The sequence below is a fragment of the Phocoena phocoena genome, chromosome 17, assembly GCF_963924675.1.
Source record: "Phocoena phocoena chromosome 17, mPhoPho1.1, whole genome shotgun sequence".
In the NCBI taxonomy this organism is placed as follows: domain Eukaryota; kingdom Metazoa; phylum Chordata; class Mammalia; order Artiodactyla; family Phocoenidae; genus Phocoena; species Phocoena phocoena.
In genome coordinates, this window is record NC_089235.1 from 12,024,878 (window position 1) to 12,048,511 (window position 23,634).

Consider the following 23,634-nt stretch of genomic DNA (forward strand, 5'->3'; position numbering starts at 1 on the left):
CACACCCTTACCCTCACCCCATATAAGGAACAAGCTTGCCGCCTGCTCAGGGAGTCGGCAAGCAAGAGAACCTGTTGTTTGTTCTCGCTCCCTGCTGCTGCAGCAGGGGCCCCAGTAAAGCTTTGCCTGAAAAAAAAAAAAAAAAAAACCCTAATTGGGTGGAGCCATCTATTCCTGCCAGGACCCCGACAAATCAAATGACATTATCTGAGTTCTGGATTCAGACATACTTAAAGATAATGACACTCCTGACTTCTCAGTTACTTGAGCCAATAAATTCCCTTTTTCCTTAAGGTTGTTTGAACTAAGTTTTCTGCTGCTTCCAACAGAGGGTCCTAATACAGTTTGTTAGGTTCTTTTGATTGCATAGACTTGCACGAGACTCTTAAAAAAGGGGAGGTGGCATTGTTACGCACTGAATTGGGCCCCTCAAACTTATATGTTGAAGTCCTAACCCCCAGTACCTCAGAATGTGGTTGTATTTGGAGATAGGGTCTTTAAAGAGGTAATTAGGTTAAAATGAAGTCATTACATGGGCCCTAACCCAATCTGACTGGCATCCTTATAAAAAGAGGAGATTAGAACACAGACATGCACAGAAGGAGAACACTGTGAAGACACAGGGAGAAGACAGCTATCTACGAGCCAAGGAGAAACCAACCCTGCCAACACCTTGATATCAGACTTCTAGCCTCCAGAATTGTGACAAAATAAATACCTGTTGTTTAAGCCACTTAGCCTGTGGTACTTTGTTACAGCAGCCCTAGCAAACTAACACTGACACCTATAAACTACAAATGGGAAAGACATTTCTAGAGGCCAATGACTCTCTCCAGCTCTCTGAGCCAACATGGTCTCTTAGCTAAGTTGTCTGTGTCCCTCTGTAAATTGGTTCCATTCACCTTTATTACTCACTGGCCAACCTTTCCATATTCCCCACAATCCAAAGGAACCTAAACTAATTGGCTCGGCTAACTACCATTGATACTACTGGAGCGAGACCTCTGCACTGCTCCACCTCATGGGTTTCTGGCCAGCACTGGGTAAACTGCTCTGGATCATATGCCTTCATCTGGTTCCACCGGCGGCTGCCCTGTGTAGGGGACAAGTACATGCCGGTTCCCTGCATAGAAAGTGGTGGGAGGGTCAGTTTCAGGGAGAAAGAGAAGCTGGATACAGCTGGTATTGGACAAGTCCAGCATTTGGTCTCCGGGGCTACTGGCATTAATAATTACAGGAAAACATGAATACCAACACATACTGCTCATATCTGGCTTCAATTTTTACTGTAGTAGCCAGTTCCTCATTTGAGTTACAAGACCCACTTTCTTGACCCTGAGTTTTATAAGATGACCTAGAATCCTTACAATAACCACACTGCTTTGCTTGACCTCGTTTAATGTGTTTATGACTTGAAAACAAAAAAAAAGGCTTGATGAAAATAATCTCCAAAGAGAACAGTAATTCTGTCCAGGGAAGAGGGATCTGTTAATGAGTAAATGTGACTTTTGTGGATTATTCCTGACAGTGCTGTCAACTTGGTGACCATGCTTTGATCTCTTCACTTCCTCACGTACAGAAATGGAAGGAATACTAAAGGACGTCTTCCTCCTCCCAGTAATGCTGCCGGAGAATCTTAAGAAGGTGCCTCACGGGGTCATCTACTCCTACGTCAGACAGGAATTGTTTTCTTCTAGTTTCTGGAACCCTACAGAAGAGAAGTTTTTTCAAATTTCCTGAAATGTTAACTTTTTCCCCTTCTCCACTGACTTCCCAGCAGCTCTTTCTTTACTTACTTCCTGATACCACAGAGACAGAAACAAATGGGCACAGACGTAAGCGTCACAATTTGTGGCGCTGACACCATGTACCCAGCAGTGTGATCCCATTCCTGTCAGTAGTCATTTCCCCCTTGGGGGAGGTCAGGAGTGGTGTGTGGCAGCTGGGCTGGGGTGAGGGGAAGCTTGTGGGGCCCTGAGGCTCTCAGGCCTCCTCCTGCGCAGGAGGTCCATCCAGCAGGGTGACCGGGGCCATTTCCCTGGCATCCAGGGGCCTGCAGGTGTGGGAGTCTGAGTGCATGGGAGAAACTTGATCCTTTACCAAAGCCGGATACTTTGGGACAGGTTGGGGTCGTGGCACACGTGGAAAGCCATCTTTTATTTACTAGAGACAAAATGTGAAAACATCGGAGGATTTAAGCTGAGAGAGCCACAAGATCAAATTTTCACCCTGGAGAGATTACTCTGGATCACTGTGAATGGAGAGCGTTTGGAGATGGGCAGGCTGGAGGTTAAGCTGGGCTCAAAGGCTATTGTAGGAAGCCAGGCCAGAGGTGACGACGGCCTAGAAGAACTGGAGCCAGTGGGGATGAAGAGAGGAGGGCGCTGAGAAAAATGTAGGGATTACAAGTGTGGCTAGGCCTGCTGTCCAATACCCCAGGAGGGACATGTGCAAAGGTACATCTGCGGGGCCAGGATCCTTGGCTTTGGTGTTGAGGAATTGGATGCCATGGCCAGGACCAAGGTGGAGCCACTCTGCCCTCAGTCCTCCTCTCTGCCCGAGGCCAGGAAAGAGCTTAGAGACCGGGCAGCACGTTGTAAATTCCTTAAAAAGACAGGAATGAAGACACAGACCTACTGGAGAACGGACTTGAGGATATGGGGAGGGGGAAGGGTGAGCTGTGACAAAGCGAGAGAGAGGCATGGACATATATACACTACCAAACGTAAGGTAGATAGCTAGTGGGAAGCAGCCGCACAGCACAGGGAGATCAGCTCGGTGCTTTGTGACCACCTAGAGGGGTGGGATAGGGAGGGCAGGAGGGAGACGCGAGAGGGAAGAGATATGGGAACATATGTATATATATAGCTGATTCACTTTGTTATAAAGCAGAAACTAACACACCAATGTAAAGCAATTATACCCCAATAAAGATGTTAAAAAAAAAAAAAGAAATTAGTTACTGACGCAGCCCAGCTCTGGCTGGTCTTTTAGGGAAAGGAGCTATTTAAGAGGGAGGAAAACAGGGATTAAAGCTTTGAGTGGCAGTAGATGTAAAAAAATCTTTCCTAACCATATTTTTACCCCTCACCTTCCAGCCCCCCTCCATTTTAGGGACCCCCCTGAACGATGAATACTGGAGGCCAGACTTTTGCCCGGTGAGGTAGAGTGTATATTATTGTCATGTAACTATTTGCTCTCTCCTCTCCTCCCTCCACTGACAGTAGGTCTGACGGTGTGACTTGCTTTGGTCACTAAAATGTGAGCAGAGACTTAAACTGTGCTTGTGTGGTTTCGCTTAGCCTTTTGCCTTCCTGCCCTTTGCCATAAAAAGAGCCTTTTCCTTCTGCTTAGGCCCTAGAGTAGGGGCAGAGAAGCAGACCTGAACCGCCTGCAGGTCGGAACAGAACCACTGCAGGCAACCTAAGATCCATGAGCCAGATGCCTTTGTTTTATAAGTCATGGAGATCTGGGGGTTGTTTATTACACAGCATTATTGCAGTAAAAGCCGACTAACATAGAAACTAGTTGTTGAAAATGTGATGCTGCTGAAATAAAAGCATAAAATATGTGTCTTTGGTCTTGGGACTAAACAGCAGACAGCAAGAAAGTGTTGGAAACTGGAAAAATGATGATCCATATTATGAAGCAGTAAATATTTGGTAGAACTGTCACCTGAGATAACCTGAAGGCAGAAAATATAACTCATGAATGCGTGGTTTTGGGTGAAGAGATTTCAAGATACGGTTGCTGCTTTTCATAAGGTCTTTCAAGAAGGAACTGACCTGCTTGCAAGCAGGAATGAAAGAGTGAAGAGTGACTCCATAAATTCCAAGACTTGCAAATTTTAAAATAGAACTGTGTCTCATCTCCAAATAGAACAAGAAAAATTGAGAAATGTTTAAAGCCACAAAGGCTGATTAAGATATGAATAAGACCCAGTCTCAGGACAAGGAGCAAATAAAAGTCACCATCGTACTCTTTGTAAGACCTTTGAATGGATTAAGGTGGCATCTGGACAAAATAACTTGTAGAAAAGAAATAAGGACTAGGTTTCACAAAACTTGATAAACTCAAACTACCTGTAATTAAGTCTAGAGAGAGGGAGGCATGACTTGAAAATGATGTGGATATGGCTGTTGTCTCATGGAGCTAACTTGAATTCACACACAAAAAATTTTAATAGTTTCTGAGAGACATTTAAGTCCCAAAGCAGCCTTGCCAGGATTAAAAAAGACTGATTTTTTTCCTAAATGAGATTGTGACTCTTTGAGCCATAATGAAAGATCTTAGGATAATAATAATGTATCAATATTGGTTCATTAATTGTGACAAATGTACCGTATTACTGTAAGATGTTACTAATAAGAGAAACATGGTGTTGGGTATATGGGAACTCTGTACTCTCTCAGCAACTTTTGTGTAAATCTAAAACTATTCTCAATTAAGATTTTATTTAAAAAAAAAGACCTTAGGGTCCCCAACATTCTACAGGCAGATAGTAGGATGAGGAAGCTGCTCAGCTGCCAGAGAGGACATATACTTCTTCAGACGTGACCAAAAGGGGTAATGGAAAACTGCCTCCCCCAAGGTGGGGCCAAGAGCCATGAGAACAATGGAGAAAAGAGCTATTCCCAGGGAAGAGAATTGGAGCCTGAGCAAGGAACATTCCCTACCTCCAGGTTGGGAACTTGGCAATGTTTGCCCAGTGAGATTTTAGAATTGCTACAGATCTGTGACTGCTTCCCCTTCTGCAATGGGCTATTTATTTTTGGAAGCCTGTCTCTGTTCCACTATGGTATGTGGTGTCCCAAATAATCTAGGATTATGGTATCCCAGAATGAAGAACCCACAGAACAAACCTGAACCTGACTCACAGGTCAGAGTACGGCTGCCACAGCTGCGCAGCCAACCTGTAGGCAAGATGTAAAAGTTTTGTTATCGTGAACCACTGAGAATTTTTTGGTACATGGCAAAACTTGATTAATACATCCGGCAAAGGTTCCCAAAGAACTGAGGAATGGCTCTAGATGGGATCTGAGCCTACTAAAGGTGAGAGAGTAGGTGGAGGAGAAAGTTGTAGTACTTCTCTAGACAACGATCAGCTCTATTTCCAAAATCAGGTTAGAGTATTCAAAACATCACATCCACAAGGTATATCAGAAATGTCCTCAAATGACTAGAGTCCAGAATTTTTTATCAAACTTTAATAATTAGTGATACTATTAAAACCCAGACAATAACTATAGTTCCAAACAAGGTCCAATTACAAAGAAATTCCTTGGGAATGAGACTGAGATATAGAATGTTAATGAATCTTAGAACCGCTTAGATAATGTTTTTGTTTATTTATTTATTTATCTATTTATGGATATTTTTAGAACCTGTTAGATAGTTTTTATGAAGAACACACAAATTATAACAAAATCTCAACTGCAGTTTTCTAGTATCTTGAAGGCAATTATTAAAATAGGCATCTGAGATAAAAATTAACTTCTCTATTTATATAAAAACATTAAAAATTCACTTGCTCATTTTTTGAGCCATAAACTTGCACCCATTAAGATGAATATAGGAAGAATTAAAACTCTTTTATTGCAAAATAATTTGACTCTGCCAACAATGGATAAATTAATAATAATTTTGACATTTATTTTGCTCCAATGCAAACTATATATTTAATTTCATGCTAAGCAATATTTGATATAACAAAATACCAACATAAAATAATTCAGATTTATCCATGGAGTTTGTTTTAATGGGAACTGACCTATGTTTAATGATTGCAAACCACTTTAACAGGTTTTACTTGTTTATATAAGAGACATTTTTAAAAAGACATTTATTTTTCACTTTTCCTGGCATTAACTAGGGACAATCTTGCCACAATTCTACTTTACAAAACTACAAGGAAGGAACACTCAATTTGATGTTCATGAGAAATATATTTACCTACTTTTCTTCCTTTCTAACATGTACTCCACAGACAGGATGACAAGCCAAGGGGTACATAATACACTGCCTGTCATTAATAACCAGTATGCTCTTCTGAAATTACTTTACAATAGCACTTATTCAGAATACCCTTTACTTGCTTTTTGGATCACTATGGATATTATAGCACTTTAACAAGTAACGCCTGTTTCAAATCAAAGATATAAATAGGAATTTATTAAATAAATGAATAGACCAGGTACAATCATAAACAAGTATTGTAAATTTTAACATATACAAAGTTTCATCTCTGCCCATGACTCTTAAGGTGGTTACACGGGCAGGCTCTGGGTCCCTATGCCAGGATTGCCGAGAGATACAGCTCCTCCATATTGTCCTAAAGAAATATCACACATTCTCCAAGGCTCTTCAAAGCCCACCTACTGAATGAAGTCTTTCTTGAGTCTCCCGAGCATATGTGAGCTCTTCTTCCTTTAAATCCATACCATATCTGGTTTATCCCTCCATAATAATGATAAAGCTAATAATAACCCAAATCCCACTGACTTGTCCTTGAGAACTTCCAATATGCTTCATCCGCGCTAAACTCTACATTCGCCATCCATTTCATTTCTTCTTTGCAGCACTCCTACAAAGCAGGTATCATTATTCCCACTTTATAGATGAGGAAACTGGGCAAAGATTTGAACTCAGGATTTAACTGAGTTCTTTTTTTGTTGTTGTTGTTAACAATCTCTGATTTTAATGAGAGTCAATCTCAAGGGAACGTCATAACCTTCTCCACGTGATCCTTGACTTAAACGGAAGCTCATGTGTTTGGCCCAGCTACCTTAGATCTCTCTTACCCCAGAATTCCAGTGTACTTTCTCCCCTTAGTTTCTTGGCTCTTTTCAGCCCCACCACCCAGCAAACTGTTCCAGCCTCAAACCCAAACAGGGTGCTCTTGGCTGAGTCCTAGCTTGAGTTATTTCTCTCTCTCATTTCTAGCTGATGCCACTCACGATCACAGCATCATCTGAGGAGGAAGGTGTAAGCTGGAGGTAGAATATGCTACCACAGCATTTTGTTTGTTTAAAAAAATGTTAGGCCCCGGTCCCCTCCATTTTTTTCCCTTTTATATCCAAATTCTGACACCACTGGCCTGTAGCAGTCTGTAAGAGGCATGAGTTCAAGGTGCCATATGCTTCTCTGGTGCCTGTCTATGAGCCAAATAGAGGAAGAGTGTGCTGGAGAGAGCACTGACCAGGAAGATGACATCGAACCAACAGTGATAGAAGTTGAACTGCAGCTCTCCAAGAACTTGGGTGACTATGGTGCGGTACTCCAGAGGCACGCTCATTCGGATCAGCAGCACAGAGGAGACGAAGTACGTGCCCATTACCTGTGCTAATAGCAGGACAGTGACATTGGAGGACTTACTGCTGGATACGGCATAGAGGAACCTGGTAAGAGCGATCAGCACCCCTCTAATAGGCGTGACAATGATTATTCCAATCAGGATGAAGGAAATGTGCTGGGACCAGAACTTCACATCAAATGGGATCCCCAGATAATTCACAGTGATCTCAATGCCTCTTGTGACTGGATCAGTTTTCCCAACTCAGTCAAAAACGATATTAATGGTTGCCATGAAAATTTTCCAAACATAGTAAATAGAGAACAAGTAACCCAGAAAATTAAAATATTTCCCCTTGCAAGTTTTGGGAGTATTCTATTCTCTCCTTGGTAGCATAGAGATCAGCTGTTTCCAGAAAAAGCTGCCTGCTTAGTTCTTCCAAAGCATCCACTTCCTGTTGAATAAGAGTAAGATTTTCACTTCCTGGTACTGAAGTGGTAACACTCTTTATCATTCCCCAGAATCCTGATGGTTTGTTATGCACCTCCCCTTTCTGGAACATAGTAGCTTCAAGGACAGGATTTAACTCCAAAAACGGTGATCTTAAGAACTCAGCTGGAATACTTGGCTTGCATTTGAATTGTATGTGATTTCCGTCTCCCTATTCAGTCGGGGAGTTCTTTGGGCAGGTACCATATGTGACCGGCTCTGTATCACTTTATATCCCTTCATAGTGTCTTGCACAGTAAGAAGTGAAAACAAATACTGGATTTTCTATATTCCAAAAAGCAGCTACTCTTTCCACATTTAAATGTCTCTTAAATTGGAACACGTTCAATTGGTGTCTTGATTTACAAGGTAGTCTTTTCGTTCTTTCTTCTCCTGAAAAGCTGTTATTAGCCCTTAGGTGTTTCCTATCAATATAATCTTAGGATCAAGTAGTAGTTAAACTTGGATAGAAGTTTAACCACCAGAGGAAAGATTAGGTCACTGTGGAGGTAAGCTCCTTTAGATTTCTGAATGCCACCTGGGTATTAAGCAGAGCAGAAATCCAGAGGGGAATCCGTTTGAAAGGGAAAGGGAAGGTAATCAGAGGTAGCGCATTAGATATAAAACGTTGTGAGTTCAGTGGGTTTCAAGGGAACATGCAGATTATGCTAAGATCTCATGAGGAGGGGGAAACTGCTGAATGTTTATATCTCTGTGATGCCCAAACTGAGGTAAGACAGAAACACAGATCGGGGGTAAACAGGAGTCCATGTCCATCTGACTCTGACTGCACATACTCTCCTACCAGATGTCCTGGCAATGGCATTAGAATGAGAAAAATCATGTGAAAATACTGTAAACAGTCTTTCAGGCAGGGACATGAGTAGCTTGTCCACTAGCTTAAAGGAAGTCCTAGGAGAATTTGGGAGTGACGTCATGAAGGGAGTCATTATGTATAACACAATATCAAGCCTGGGTACTTTTGTATCCTCCCTGTCTTGCTTTGGACATTGGTACTGTGGCTTGAAAGGTAACATAGATTATTCTTTCCATTAGCTTGGTTTGGAAAAGGAGGAAAGAGAACTGAAAGTAGCTGTGTCGGGGAAAGGGTCTGGATTTAAGGGAGGGTTTGTGTTTTTATAAATAGAAGAGACTTGAGAATGTTCTTATGCTGAGAAGAGAGAGTCAGCAAAGAGAGAGAGAGAGAGGTAAAAATTAGGTAAAGGGGATAATTAAAGGAGCAAGTTCCTTAAAGTAGCCCCTGAGAGCCTGAATAGGGCTCAGGGCACAAAGAGAGGTATTAGCGTTGGTCTGGAGGAGGGATGCGTTTTCAACTGAGCTGAAGGAAGGGTTAAGAGAGGGTACAGATGTGGATGCGTTCAGAGTGGTGTGGGGCTCGAGTTGGGAGAAATAACACAATGACTTCTCAGTTCTTTGCAGAGGAGATAAGTCTCACTGTTAAGAGTGAGAGGGAAATAGGTCACACAGAGGGCTTCAGGAGACTGAAGAAGGTTGACAATGACTGTTCAGTGGACAGTGGAAGAGCTGCCTTGTGCTGAGGGCATGACTGAGATTGCAGACCATTTTTAGTGGGAGCAGTCTGCATGGGGTTATGAGTTTCTTCAGCTGGGATAACTATTGGGGGTAAAGAAAGGGGAGAAGAGGCAGATTTACCAAGGGTTGAGCTGTTACTGGAAGAGCTCAACAGGACACTGGAGCAAAGCATCTGAGGTGTGCACAAGAGGCTGGTTGGTGGGGTGGTGGCATCCTAAGCTCAAGAGGGTAAACTGGGAAAATTGGTATGGTCAGTGGAATGTAGGCTTCTGTGAGTTTCAAAGAGCAGTTTAATAGGAAGCGGTCGGTTTGGAACGACAGGAGGAGATGATCAGAGAGAGACTGGAATTAAAAAATTTAGAACTGGGTGATAACAAGATCTGGGGGACTCCACGGATGTGAGTGGAGCCAGCAAAGTTGAGCTGAAGAACCCTGAAGTTGAGGAGGATGGAGTGTTGGATTGGATCATCCATAAGATAATGGAAGCCACCTGTGACAATGTCAGGCGTGCAAGTGTTGAGGATTTTTCCTTAAAACAAAACAAAACAAAAATTTAACTGTAGTATAACAGAATCTACCTTTATTTTTAAAAATAATAGACTTTAATTTTTTTGATCAGTGTTAGGTTTATAGAAAAATTAAGCAGAAAGTATAGGCATTCCCATATAATCTTTAACTATCCTGCTATATGTGTGGTTTAATCATGTGTTCTCTCAAAGCCTTTGGAGTGGATTACAAATAAATGCATATCCTGATTGCATTTTATAGCACTAAGAATTTGACTTGATTAGAATTATTGATAATTGATAAGCTCTAACCCAGCTGTACTCAGAAATTCCTTCTCACCTCTCTCATCTTACTTATCAAAAAAGTACCCATCCTTTCAGTCATTTCATATGCCTTCCACTTCATGAAGCTTTCCCTGACTGCCAGACCTAGATGTTGGTTCTCTCTCCTTTAATATCTCATAGCACTTTGATAATAATTCTCTTATGATACTTATACATTGCTTTCTGGTAGAATTTTTTTTTTTTGCTATTTAACTTACGCACCATTAGGCTCTAAGCTCTGAGGACAATGTCTTTGTTCAACTCATCCCCTGTAGCACCTGGCACGGTGCCTTGTGTACCACAGGTTTGAAATTAACATTTGTGGAAGTGGATGAATTATGAAGTGGAAATCCCAACTTTACAAAGGAGGTAAACTAGGATGTAAATATTCTTTCTTTCAACAAAGGGATTGACTTCATGTTTTTGCTAAATAATTCGTTCCCTTAATGCATTTAATATATAATTTACAAAATTTCAAGTGAACTAGAAACAGTTCAGTTCCAAAATTTTAACCGACCTAGGAACAATTTCTTGGCACAAAGTACACGTGTCTAACCACTAACTTTGGATTATTTGAAGCAAATCTTGCTCTCATGTTTTTGTTAACAGAAAGAGTTGATACCAAAGGTCTTTGTTCAGACCTTTTACTGCCTCTTGTTTATTTGTGCTTCTCCTGGGAACTCTAGCTCAGCTTTTAAGCCCAAACATACTACCTTCTCCAATGTAGAAGAAGGGGTAAGTAATATAACTCATGTTAGGATGATCCAGGGGGGAGAGAGCACACAACCTCTGGGGTCAGATGTTCCTCAGGTTCAATCTTGTCTCCACTCACTACTACGAAGCTCAAGGAGAATTTTACTTCTCTGAACTATGTCCTTACAGATTAAATGGCGATAATAATATACCTACCTCACAAGAGAGTGGTGAGGACAAAATATAATGTATGTCAAGTACCTACTCACAAAGATCAATAAATGATATATATGTTCCCTTAACTCCTGAGACATGATTGTGTCTGCTTCTGTCATGGGTGTAAGAAGTAAAAATTTTTCTGAAAAGGTGGCTTGCTGGGAAAATTAGACCAATATCAGCTCCAGTCTTTGGGAATGTAGATCTTCACAGTGTGTCTTATGTTTGGTTTAAAGCATTTCCAAAAGACCGGGTCATGGGACTTCCCTGGTGGTGCGGTGGATGACTCCACCTCCCAATGCAGGGGGCCTGGGTTCGATCCCTGGTCAGGGAACCAGATCCCACATGCATGCTGCAACTAAGAGTTCGCATGCCACAACTAAGGAACCCGGAGCCACAGCTAAGACCCAGTGCAGCCAAATAAATAAATATTTAAGAAAAAAAAAAAAAAAGACCAGGTTGTTATGTCCAAATGGAATAATTTGGACATACATGTGTACATGTAATGTAACAAATACATTACAAAGCAAAATATAAAATTTAAAAAATTTCCTAAGATGGTTGCATTATTGGTCCTGTATAAAACTTTCTGTTCTTCAGAGAGGAGCCACCTAGCAAAGGCGGTCCTATAAGGATCACCTTACGGGATCTTACAGGATCTAAAGTCCCTGAGACTTTAATTATGATCTGGTAGAAAATGTCTCTGCTAATGACATGAGCATTGTATTTCTTGGATCTGTGATCACTTATTATTTTAACCTTTCAAAGCCAGTAATTTTAAAGCGTTTGACTCAACTACAGTACTTTATTAGTGTGGAAATGTTCTACTGCAGCTTGGCTGACATTTTCTTTTACTAATGTCATTAGCACTACGTAAAAATGAATTATGTTGAGGTGTAAAGTACTATCTTTGTTTAGAGAAAATATGATGATGTTTATGAGCACATGAGGTGGGTCTCCTGGGGGTAAACACTAACAACATATATCTTTCTCATCCTCCAGCCATGCTTTTACATTGCTAATAAGTATAAGTACTTTGGCTTGGAAAAAGGCCTGGATTTAGATTTACTTTTTCAAGATTATGTTGAATTCTCATAACATCCTTTAAAGAAAAGTCTAGCTTCGGAGTCACTAAGGCTTAATTAAAATCTCTAGCACACAGTCTGGTCACATCCCTTACCTATTTTGTAGCTTTAGCTCCTGGTAACTGTTGTATGCTAACACTGGTGTTCAACAGGTCATCGAAATCAAATTAATGTAGGCATCTTTGAAGTCAGAGATCAGTTGTATTCACCTACAACATTTTCACATATAACAGGTACAAAATAAAGGAAAAGTGATTTTGTTTAACCTTGGAGAATCCTGAATGGATGCACGAAAACTGCAAGCATTTTAGTGGGAAAATTAAAATTATTTGTGGAAAAAAATTCTAATTAAACGAAATAAAATAAACAAATTTTGGTATACAAATCCTTTTCTGAGTCTTTAAGAGGTAAAGACTCAAGGTCCCAAACCGCAATTCCTAGGTCTTTGAAAGTGCTTTTAGAATTTCCTACTTTCTTGGGCAGAGCACAGGGATTCTCAAAGTGTAGTCCTGACCGTCAGCCCCTTCATCATCTGGGAACTTGTTAAAAATATAAAGTCTTGGGCCTCCCTCAGGCCCCAGAACCAGAATCTTTAGGGTAGGGCCAGTGATCTGTGTTTTTGTAAGCCCTCAAGACCCTCTGATGTTCTGCTCTAAAATGTGGGAGCCTTTGACCTACAGCAATTCTTCTTAAATATTTCTGTGTAGCAGAAGACCTTGGAGGGTTTGCCTAAACAGAGGTCCCTAACCCAGCCCCTGAGATTCAGTGGCACTAAATTCTCGGAGTTGTATGGGAACCTGCAGTAATTTTTTTAAGATTCTGGTATAGGTGATCTATAAAGCACAATCTGAGAAATTCTGGCTTGAAGTGGATTTAAGTGTTGACAAAATTAATATTTTTTTCCACAAAATTCCCCTCCACAACTGAACAAAAACCTTTGAGCTCTGACTTCCAAGCGTCTATAACATTCGTTTAGCCTGAAAATGCCTGCTCATGAAGGTATCCCCTCACTGCAGGCTTCCCTCATCCCACTGTTAGAGGGACGGAAACCTCTGTGGGCCCCGCTGTGAGGCTTTGCCCACCTCTTCCACAGGTGTGATGTTTCATCACAGAAGCCTATGCTACAGGAGAAGGGATATAACCCATACATCTGCAGAACGTAAAGTATTAAGTATATGCTCAGCCAAGATAAAACACAAGTAAGGACCTAATTTTTTAAATTATTATTTTTTTTTCTGAGATGATAGCTGAAGAAAGATCACTTTGGGAAAAGGGAGCTCCACCTTTGCATATCCTGCCATGAGAACAGTCTGTTCTAAGCAAGGTGACCTTTAAAAGAAATTTGGGGGATTTTTATTTAATCCACGGACACTACTAAAAATATTAATGAAATTAGGAAAATTGTTGGTTCATTTTATGTTTCTTCTAATGTATCCCTGCTTGCTCTATAGGTCTTTCCACTTTGTGTGGTAGGAAGAATATGGTAATGAATATTTTTGCTACCAGAAAAGAAAAAGAAAAAGAAAGATGCATGTTGTATACTGGCCTCACTAGCTTATTTAGCTAGTTGTGATATAAAAATCTATTATAACATTTCTGGTTCAACTGAGAAAAAATTGATATTCATTATATTTACAAGTGTATTCCTTTCAACATTTTTATGTTTTATTTTCTACTGTATTAGATTTTTTAGTAGCAAAAGTAATATTGCTTGTTAAAGTCAAACACTACAGAGATGTATATATGAATATAAATGTCCCATATCTCCCTCCAAAGTTATCTCCTAAGTATTTGTATTTCAAATAGCCTTTTATTTTTTTTTAATTTAAGAACAATACATGTCCATTCTAAAACATTTAGAAAAGGTAGCCAAGCAAAAGAAGTGAATCACACACAGTCTCCCATTCTCATATAACCACTGTGAATATTTTGGTGTAGCTCTTTCAATCCTCCCAATACGTGTATTTATTAAAAATGGTCCCCACTTTTTTGCAACTGATCTTTTTTGCTCCCTGCTATCTTGTGGGCATTCTTCTATATCATTAAAATGGAGAATCTTGCCTTACCTAAAGATGATATGTAATGTGTGCCACAGTTGATGCACGAAATGACTTTTTGGTGCTACATGAACACATTTTAGACATTTTTAATGGTCACATTTTTTGTTTGTAACTGAAAAACGTAACGAGTGCACTGAGCCTGGAACTTTGCAGATACTGTTGTTTATAATAAGGCTAAAGAAGGGAGAACTCGATAATCGACTTTATGAAGAATGTGTGGATTACCTCAGTAATGTGTGACCCTTAGTCATGCCCATGAATGTTTCAGATAACTTCTTGGACTTGACGAGTGTGGGAGTGATGAGCTCACCCTGTCAGTGCCAGCGGTCCCTTTCAATGACAAAGTTTTAACTCACCTTGTCCAATCCCAAAATGACAGTCAGAGATAGCCTACCTATCCACGTAATTTAATAAAAGTCAATATAATGCCCTACCCTAGATAAAAAGGGGAAACAAGAGAGAATAATTTGTATAAAAGAATAAACATTTCAGTGAATTAAGTGGTTGGTCTTAATGATGGATGTACTACCATGACGGACATAATGGGAGATTCACTGAGAATGTGAAGCTGGGAGTGTAGATAGACACAGGTGAGTTTCATGGCGACTCAAACACTGTGAGCTGCATGGAGATTGGCGACACTGATTTTCCAAAATTGTGAACAACTTTTGGTAGAATTCTGAACACAATAAACAACGGTCTTCCCTGATGTACAAAGTAGCTGCATTTCTGGAAAAATCAGCATATATATATATATATATATATATATATATATATATTTAGCATATATTAAAGCTGGGCAAAAAGTTTGCATTTACGTGTGAAATGGATTTAGGTCTGGATTAGGTAATTATGAATATAGTACTCTTTAGGTCTGGCTCAGTTGACTTTTCACCAGCTTGGATTTTCTGAAAGACATTTGAAGTCACTTGGAATTAATTACCGGTCAATTCCTGGTCACAATTCCTGGTGAGAACATGCCTGGCATTGCAGCTGTCTAACACTTCCGGCTCCTCCCCAACAAAGGCAGTAGTACTTCCAACCCCCAATTAACAGCAACAAACAAAAAATTTTAGATTTCTAAAATGCTCCCCAGGCACAGTTTCTGAGAACTGCGAGTGAAAACTGCACAGAGAGCTAGTGCAATTACGAGCACTGGCCCTCTGACCACTGTGCCAGCTGACTGTCAACGTGACAGCTGTGCTCTTTTCTGAGGTACAGCAAAGGTCACTTTTGGAAGTTAGCGGTTATTTAGTATGCAAGGTATGTATAAATATGCATAACTGTGCTTTGGAATCAGACCTGTACTTCATTTTTCTTACTGGGCCTTTTGTACATCAGTGAGAAAAGAGATTTTTAGTGCAGAAAGGTTAGGTGTGTGACAGAAATAAAGGGTATTAATTGTGATTTGGTTAAATCAGTTGGTGTTTTTTTGGGTTTTTTTGCTAGGTTTTAGGACCAAGTCAATGCATTAATAGCCTTACTATTTTTCTTTATATTTGTTTCTATAACTATCTGATACTGAAGGTAATTATACTGTACTTCCACTTATGTAGTGATAAAAAGTTACCTTTAAATATCCTTATCTCAGTAAAACATGTGAGTTAATTTAAAGGAAGATGTTAAGTAGATATTAGCACAGATGGCAATATTCCAAAGATAGCATATGAATGATTAAAGATTGGGAAAACCTCACCTACAACACTATTTTCATGAGTTAAACATAATCCTTTTTACCACTTTTCTAGTGTTGAGCTTTTCATTTGTTTTCTGTTATAAACAATGCTTCAAAGAACCTCCTTTTTTTTGGCCAGGTTGTGCGGCCTGTGGGATTCTTAGTTCCCTGACCAGGGACTGAACCTGCACCCTCGGCAGTGAAAGCGCAGAGTCCTAACCGCTGGACCGCCAGGGAACTCCCTCAAAGAACCTCTTGAGCTAAATATTGTTCATATCCGTGATGATTCCCTTACGAGAATTCACAGATGTGAAACTGTCTGGTGGAAGGGCAATGATTATATTATTTTAAAGTTTGAAATTAACAATTTCTCTAAGTTTTTATGAAGACATTTAGGAGGTTAGCAAAGTGGTATTTATGATCCATGGGAATACTTTCTTCCTTGTTACTCAAAGGACTGCTTAATGCAATTGCCTTCAGGTGTGTTCAGGGACCAACGCACGATTCTTCCCACCCTTTGGGGACGCAGGTGGTGGGCAAAACGCTTGGTTGGAAGATCTGGTTTGTAGTTAATGTTACCCTTTCCATTTAATTAGCTTTGTGATCTTGCGCAAGTCACAACCTCTCTAAGCTATAATTTTCTTACCCATAAAATTGTCCTAAAAATAATACACTATTTACCTCACTGAGCTGTGAAGATTAAGTGAAATGATATATGTGAAAGTGGCTTGTAAATGCTAAAGCACGACATAATATGTTAGTTGTCGGTATTATATAAGTGCAATATATAGTCCCCTCTTGAGAGATTCCAAAAGCACAATTCTCTGGCTTCACAGATACAAGTTGTCTCATGCAATGCAGATAATTTTAAAATACCACATGGGGACAGTATCTAGAAAAAGTGAAGGGTATGAAAGAGGAAAGAACTAAATTCCAGTGAGAATCTATTTCTTTACCGCTTGTCCCTTCCCGGTCCCTCCTCAGCAAACACTAGAACCCGATTTGGCACTGCAGCAACACTACCCTTGGGCTTTTGGGCTGAGCTTTGCTCCTGACCATCAAATCTCACTGAAAACATCGGTTACCCAGAACTCACTTGTTAATCTAGGACTGGTCTGGTAGCTCAGGACTTCTGAGTTCAGGCTAGGACGAGAAGTTGCTATTTCTGGCACCTATAGATTGTTGGAAAAGCTAATGATTTTCATGAGACACTGTTCTCTTTCCATAATGCAAGTTATTCGAATGGTGTCTCTTTGTGGGTGGATTCAGGTAAGAATCATCCCATGAGCTGCTTATCAGATGCTGACAAAATCCAGAGAGCGGAGCCCGGGGTGAATACAGTGTGTGCAGAAGGGTGAGAGGGGCGACACTGAAGGCACCTGGGCTTGAGATTTAACTCTGCCACTCAACCCCCCCAGCCTCAGTTTCCCAGCTGCAAAATAAGGGAGTCAGACCGGAATTTAGTCACGAGGTCTCCCGTGTCTCTACCCGCAGTAAGATTCTATAATTCCATGGGCCAGTTTAGAAATTGGGGGTGGACCTTCCCAACCTCCTGCCATGGGCAGGAGAGGAAGTGTTGCAGCTGGAGGGTCTTAGCTGGGCCTTTGGGAGGAGCAAGGATTCTACTCTGTGACATCACAATATCCAGCCCAGGCTCAACCCTGGCTGAGAAGCAGAAGGTAACAGGAGGTTTGGCTACTGATGTATTAGAGGTGGACGCTACCTGATGGAGCTAGAAGGAATCAGCCAGCCATGACTCCGGTTCAGGTACGTGACATCTGCTGAGCTCAGAAGAGAAATTACTGTGTCTAAAGGAACACGAGGCGTGTCTCCGGGCTTAGGGATGACAGCATAAGCACGGAGACCATGCACCAGTTACTTTAGGGTAATGTAAAGAATCCAAATGAGCAGACGAAAGGCCACAGGTGGTCCCACCAGAAGCAGAGCTGGGGCACGTGCTCCCAACAGCCAGACTTACTGCCATGAAGCCGAACCACAGGGCATTTCCAAGACGGTCAGCCCCTCACTGTCCTCCCCCCACCACTGGGGGGCGCAAAAGAGGCTCAGGAGGGAGCCGCAAGAGGTCAGTGTAAAATTACTTTCTAAAATAGTCTACAATTGTTGCCTAATGATGCTTATTCTTTTATATAAGGTGTTTTCCTTGTAATAGCTTCTCCCCAGAATGATAGGGAAGAGTAAGCTAAATAAACAATAAGTTAACTGGGGCTTCCCTGGTGGTGCAGTGGTTGAGAATCTGCCTGCTAATGCAGGGGACACGGCTTCGAGCCCTGGTCTGGAAGGATCCCACATGCCACGGAGCAACTAGGCCCATGAGCCACAACTACTGAGCCTGCGCATCTGGAGCCTGTGCTCCGCAACAGGAAAGGCCGCGATAGTGAGAGGCCCATGCACCACGATGAAGCGTGGCCCCTGCTCGCCACAACTAGAGAAAGCCCTCACACAGAAACGAAGACCCAACACAGCCAAAAATAAATAAATAACTAAATTAAAAAAATATATATTTTAAAATAAGTTAACCGAAAGAAGTATTTTAATAGAAGATAGTATAAAATGCAAACAAAAGTAATATAATAAAATGAAGAGAAAAAACTTATTAATGGGTTAGCAACCGATACTGATTCTAAAGTCTGGTTTTGAAATTTCAAGGCTTGAAAGGCAAAAGGCCACCCCCTATACACAGTGAAAGAGAAGGGCCTTCTGGCTGAGAAGTAAGTAAAACAGTTCAGCTGAAACCACCTCCAGCTCCTCCCCCTAAAGAACTCGCACCAGTGAAGTCATCGCTGGGGATGCGGACAGTTCTGTTTTCTTTACCTTGCCTTAGGGTTTTGGCTTCTAAAATATTTGTTTCTTGCTGGAGTCTCAAGGCCCTGAGAGGCTCTGAATGACGGCAAATAGCTGCTCTGTTTACCAGTAGGGCGGAGCGCGGGGGTGGGTGCCAGGCCCTGACTCATCGGCACTGGCCTCCCTGAGCACACTGCGACCCCAGAGCCAAGTACAGGACTGCTCAGGCAGGCACGCTGAGATTCGCCTGCAAGACCCAAGTTTACTGCCATGCTCCCCAGTGGAAACAGCAGTCCAGTGTTCTCACAGGTAGATCAGCTGCCCACAGAGGACCCCAAGAGCAATAGACAAGGTGGGGAAGACCCAGTGTCTATCCACAAGACACAATTTTAACACTCTTTAGCCTCCAACCCATTGGGAATAAGTATATCTCAGCCGCGAGGCCAAAACTCACTCTATAAAAGTAGTGATAATCCAAAGCATGTAAATAAATTCAGAGGTTCAGATAAAGACAAAAAGTACCTGCACATTGACTCTAGCACATATTCAGCTTCCGCCTAGAGAAGCCACTATGATTTTCACAATTAGATTATGACCCAACCTCTGAAGTCCTTGGAAATTAAAAGCTCATTGGTCCAGTTTTTAGACTTTATTCATTTTATAGTCATTGAAAACTACGTTTAGGTTTAACCTAAAATAATATCCACAAAACGCAGAATGTCCTAACTTGTCTACATTTAGATTTATTGACTAGCATGTTCTCTGACCATTGTGTTAGTCACATACCACAGGCGTTCAGAGTTGGAGGAGAACTAAGAGATCGACCATTCCAACGTCCTCATTTCCAGAGGAGGAACCCAGCACAGAGAGGTTAAGTGTCTTGACTTAGGCCACTGTGCTAGTTAGTGCTAGCTTGAGACTAAAGCTTAAGTCCTCTCACTCTTAGCGTGGTGACCTCTTCAGTCCTCCCTGCCTCTAATTCACTCTGAAGGAATTTATTGGTTCAGACTTGAACTATTTTAATTTCCAAGTCAGAATATTCTAAGATAAGGAAATCTCATTTGATCACCTTGGTGTGGTTATTGGTAAATTCAGGTACTCTAGGTAGGTGACACTATTCACCAAAGCTTTCCCGGCCTTCACAGCTCCAAACAAAACAAGCTTTGATCAAGGTCAGGAGAAAGCACCCAAGACCCCATCCAAAAGGCTGAGAATACAATGAAAATGAATCCAGGGAAACTGACAGGCGACTCTGCCTTGACGCCTGATTAGTAGCAGTCCATTAAAAAAAAATAAAAAGAGGCATTTATACAATTAATGAGCTTTTGGCTTTATAATAAATATACAGACTTCCTGTGGCCTCTTCTAGTTTAGGTAGATCACTTTGTTTATGTGTTTGCGTGTGTATACTCTGTAAATGCCCATATGAGTAAACACTTCATCTGGCAGTTGTGAGGCTTTACGCCATCTGTGGTAACTGACCTATCTTTATTACATAATTTGTCCCCTACGTGAGCCTTTCCCGACTTAGACCACGAATTAACATTTTATTTAGAGTTATCAATAATTTAGGAGCAGTCTTAAGTTTGTCCAGGGTTTGTTTTATGTAGAGCTGTCTATGTCTTGCATCTCTAATTCATCTGTAAGTTTGAGCCCAGGCACCCCCTGGATAGAGATACTCAGAGCTTTTTCCAATTGAATTCATTGCAAATGTATTAACATCAGCCTGAAGTCCCCAAATCTGAAAGAAAATGAAGAATTGTTGGATATAAGCATAGACCTCATTTGCATAGTCATCAGCTCCAAAGGTCTGATTAATATTTTCTAGGACATTAGATTGTTTTTTAATCCACTGAAATGTGTATATCCTACAAGGATCTTCCATATGTTTCTGGTTTTCCAAATAGATTGTCTTTAATAAAAGAGAATTATGAAATGATTACCAACAGGAAAGAACATTCCATCATGGCATAGGGCTTAAACAAAGCTGTGGTAATATCTTTCAGCTTCCATAGTAATTTCAAAAGTTGTGTAATATATTGAGTAATCTTGCACGTACTACCACATAAAACTGCAGAAGGCTGACTATGAAAAATGGAGGGATAAAAGGAGCTTTAGTTTCAGATTCTTCATTGTGGGTTTTGAATTCTCAACTCCCTCCAGTAAGCTGAAACACAGGTAGGCCACGTGTACTTCTGAAATGTTTTCCACCTGAGAAGATGCATCCTCACAAGCCTTATTAACAGCCGTGGGAGGGAAAAAAAAAGGTAAAAGCCACCTCACCAGAGATCCCGAGACATTTGATCTTCTGTCTTGCTGCCACCACCCGGGGTGCCTTGGCAAACAGCTACACCTGGATCTCTGACACATGCCAGACACGCCCCTTCATCTCGGCCCAGCCCCCATGCCCACTTTCCTAAGAATTGTGCAATGAGCCCTTTGTGACCGGAGGTCTGTGAAGTCTGGAAAGGAATGTGGCCCAGAGCCAACAGGCGTTGCTGCCACCAAGGCCAAGGAGGAGCTCTCCTGCTGTTTACCTCACACTTGGGGGAACCTCAGAAGGGGAAGGGTATGCTCTAAAAGGAGAGGGAATCTAGCCCTTGGCAGGAGTGTGAAGAAGCACCCCAGGGCCTTTCGCCCTTGTCTCTGCAGACCTCCAGAGGCATGCTCTGTGCTGCTCCCAAGACTTGGATCCACTTTTGAGCCATTTCCTTTCCTACTCATAACTGTGCCCCCTACTGAAAGCTGTGAGTGTTAGGTCCCATTGTTCCAGTGCCCCTGTGTAGGGTGAAGGGTGATCGTAATGGGAGGCTCCACTAAATAGTGGTGCTGATAGTAGAGTGCCAGGCGCTGGTGGCAGGACAGCTGGAGAGGGTGCTGTGATCAGAGGCCTATTGGTACTGGTCAAGTAATAACACAAAACCAGCTTCCGACGTCTTCTCTCCACCTCCCCAACAAACATCATCCTGCATCATGACAAGTGCACAAGCTGGCCACTGGCAATACTGGAGGTTGCCTCACCTCTTCTGCCCAGGGAATTATGTCACGGGCTGAGCCATGAATACCCTTCTTTTAATTCGCCCACCATCATGATGGCCACACAAGTAGACCTCTAACTAAAAAGAACTGAAAGGAAGTGAAAGACTTAATTCTCAGTCTTGCCATTTGAGCACTGTCTAGTACAACTTAGTATAACTAACTGTAAAAGACAAGTTCTATACTTATCTTACCAATACTGCTTATAAACAAATGGTGGTCCAAGAAAAATAGACTTTTTAGCCAGTTGAAAAGACCCCTTGGCAGTTAGAACGCCAGTATTCTTCTGCTCCTTTCAAGCATATTTAGAAGGCAAAGTCATTTTTATTAGTAGAAGGGAAAGCACTCCTTTCATGTTAGAATGTTCTTTGTATGTTAGGAACTGACTCATATAACCAACATACTGCCTCTTGTATCCTGTCCTTTCAAGACAGTGGTTATCTTTCTCCTTCCGACCCCAAATGAATTCAGTGTCAGTTTCAATCGAATTTGTAGTTTTTGAAAACTTAAGATGTACCAGGCACTGTGGCAATAACAAAATAAAATGTTTGGCATAAATTGGGCTCTTTAAGAATTAAGGATTTAGGTGAGGAGACAAGATATACACGTGTGAAGAGTTCAGATGCAAAGAAGGAACTGCGTAACTATGTGAAAAATGTTCTCGTGGACTTCAAAGCGTCCCAGGGGCTCAGTGCAGGGCAGAAGCAAAGCTGTCTCCAGTGTTTTGGTTGCTCATCACGGCAGAATTAGGACTTGGGAGGAATCTTGAGGAGAAACAGAAGAGTGACTGACACAAGCTTGAGGAGGAAAACATTTTCTGGTGCAAATTTTGGCCCCAACACAATGGGTCTTGTCCCACTCACAGACCTTATCTCCTTTCTCCCTGTGCTTTTACAACTCCTTTGCATACAATGCAAACAATTCACATGGCTTCTTTGGGATTGGGAAAACTGGAGTCATAGAAACATGCTGCCAGGAAGGATGAAGCCCACCCTAACAGGTGGTTTCTGTAAGAGGCCCTACATGCTACAACCAGGGTTGTGTCTGATTTTAATTATGGATGTGTGGGCTTCCTGACCTTACACCCTAAGTCAACATGCTCTAAATCTAATTCATTATCTTCCTCCAAATCTGATCTCCTTCTGTGATGCCGGTCTCCGCCAATGACCTCGCCATATTCCCAGCTATTCTGGCTAGAATCTCGAGTCCTCCATGATTCCCAGTTCTCTCCTCCCTGGCGTTTGGTCAGCAGGCCCAGGAGGTTATAGCTCCACATCTCTTTCGAATCCATCACTTCCTGCCAATTCTGCCCACTGCTGCCCTGGGCCAGGCTCTCATCATGTTTCCCTAGGATCACTCATCTCCCCAACTTCATTCCTTTGCACTCTGTTGGTCACATCTTTCTAAAATAAATACTAGAGTTTGTCACTTGCCAGTTTTAAAACAGTTCAAGTTTCCCCATTGTTAAAAAAAATGAGGACTGGGGCTTCCCTGGTGGCGCAGTGGTTGGGAGTCCGCCTGCTGATGCAGGGGATGCGTGTTCGTGCCCCGGTCTGGGAAGATCCCACATGCCGCAGAGCGGCTGGGCCCGTGAGCCATGGCCGCTGAGCCTGCGCATCCGGAGCCTGTGCTCCGCAACGGGAGAGGCCACAGCGGTGAGAGGCCCGCGTACCACAAAAAAAAAAAAAAATGAGGACTGAACTCCTTATCTTGACTTTCAAGGTCCCTCACAGTCTCTAGCCTCGTGTGGCCACTCCTCTCCTCTGCCACCCGTTCACCCAGTCCTCTCCACCAGATGCACCAGACGCATCCCTCTATTTCCGATTCTCCAGGCTGCCCAGCACTTTCCTGCTGCTGTGGTCTTTCTCATGCAGGCCTCTTCTGACAGTTGAACTCCTGCAGG

At 41.9% G+C, this 23,634-nt stretch overlaps 1 protein-coding gene and 1 pseudogene across 2 annotated transcripts in view; one reads left to right on the plus strand and one right to left on the minus strand.

The window, feature by feature from the left end:
• Window positions 1–7,123: 7,123 nt before the first annotated feature.
• Window positions 7,124–23,022, minus strand: LOC136136865 (Golgi pH regulator pseudogene; annotated as a pseudogene).
• The window catches only part of DNAJC5B (DnaJ heat shock protein family (Hsp40) member C5 beta), an 82,592-nt gene continuing 76,516 nt past the window's right edge, over window positions 17,559–23,634 (plus strand). The window contains exon 1 of one of the 2 annotated variants that reach the window (XM_065895501.1): window positions 17,559–17,660. The gene's annotated coding sequence lies outside the window, so the exon portion shown is untranslated. The remainder of the gene's footprint in view (window positions 17,661–23,634) is intronic. The other variant, XM_065895500.1, reaches the window with a different exon arrangement.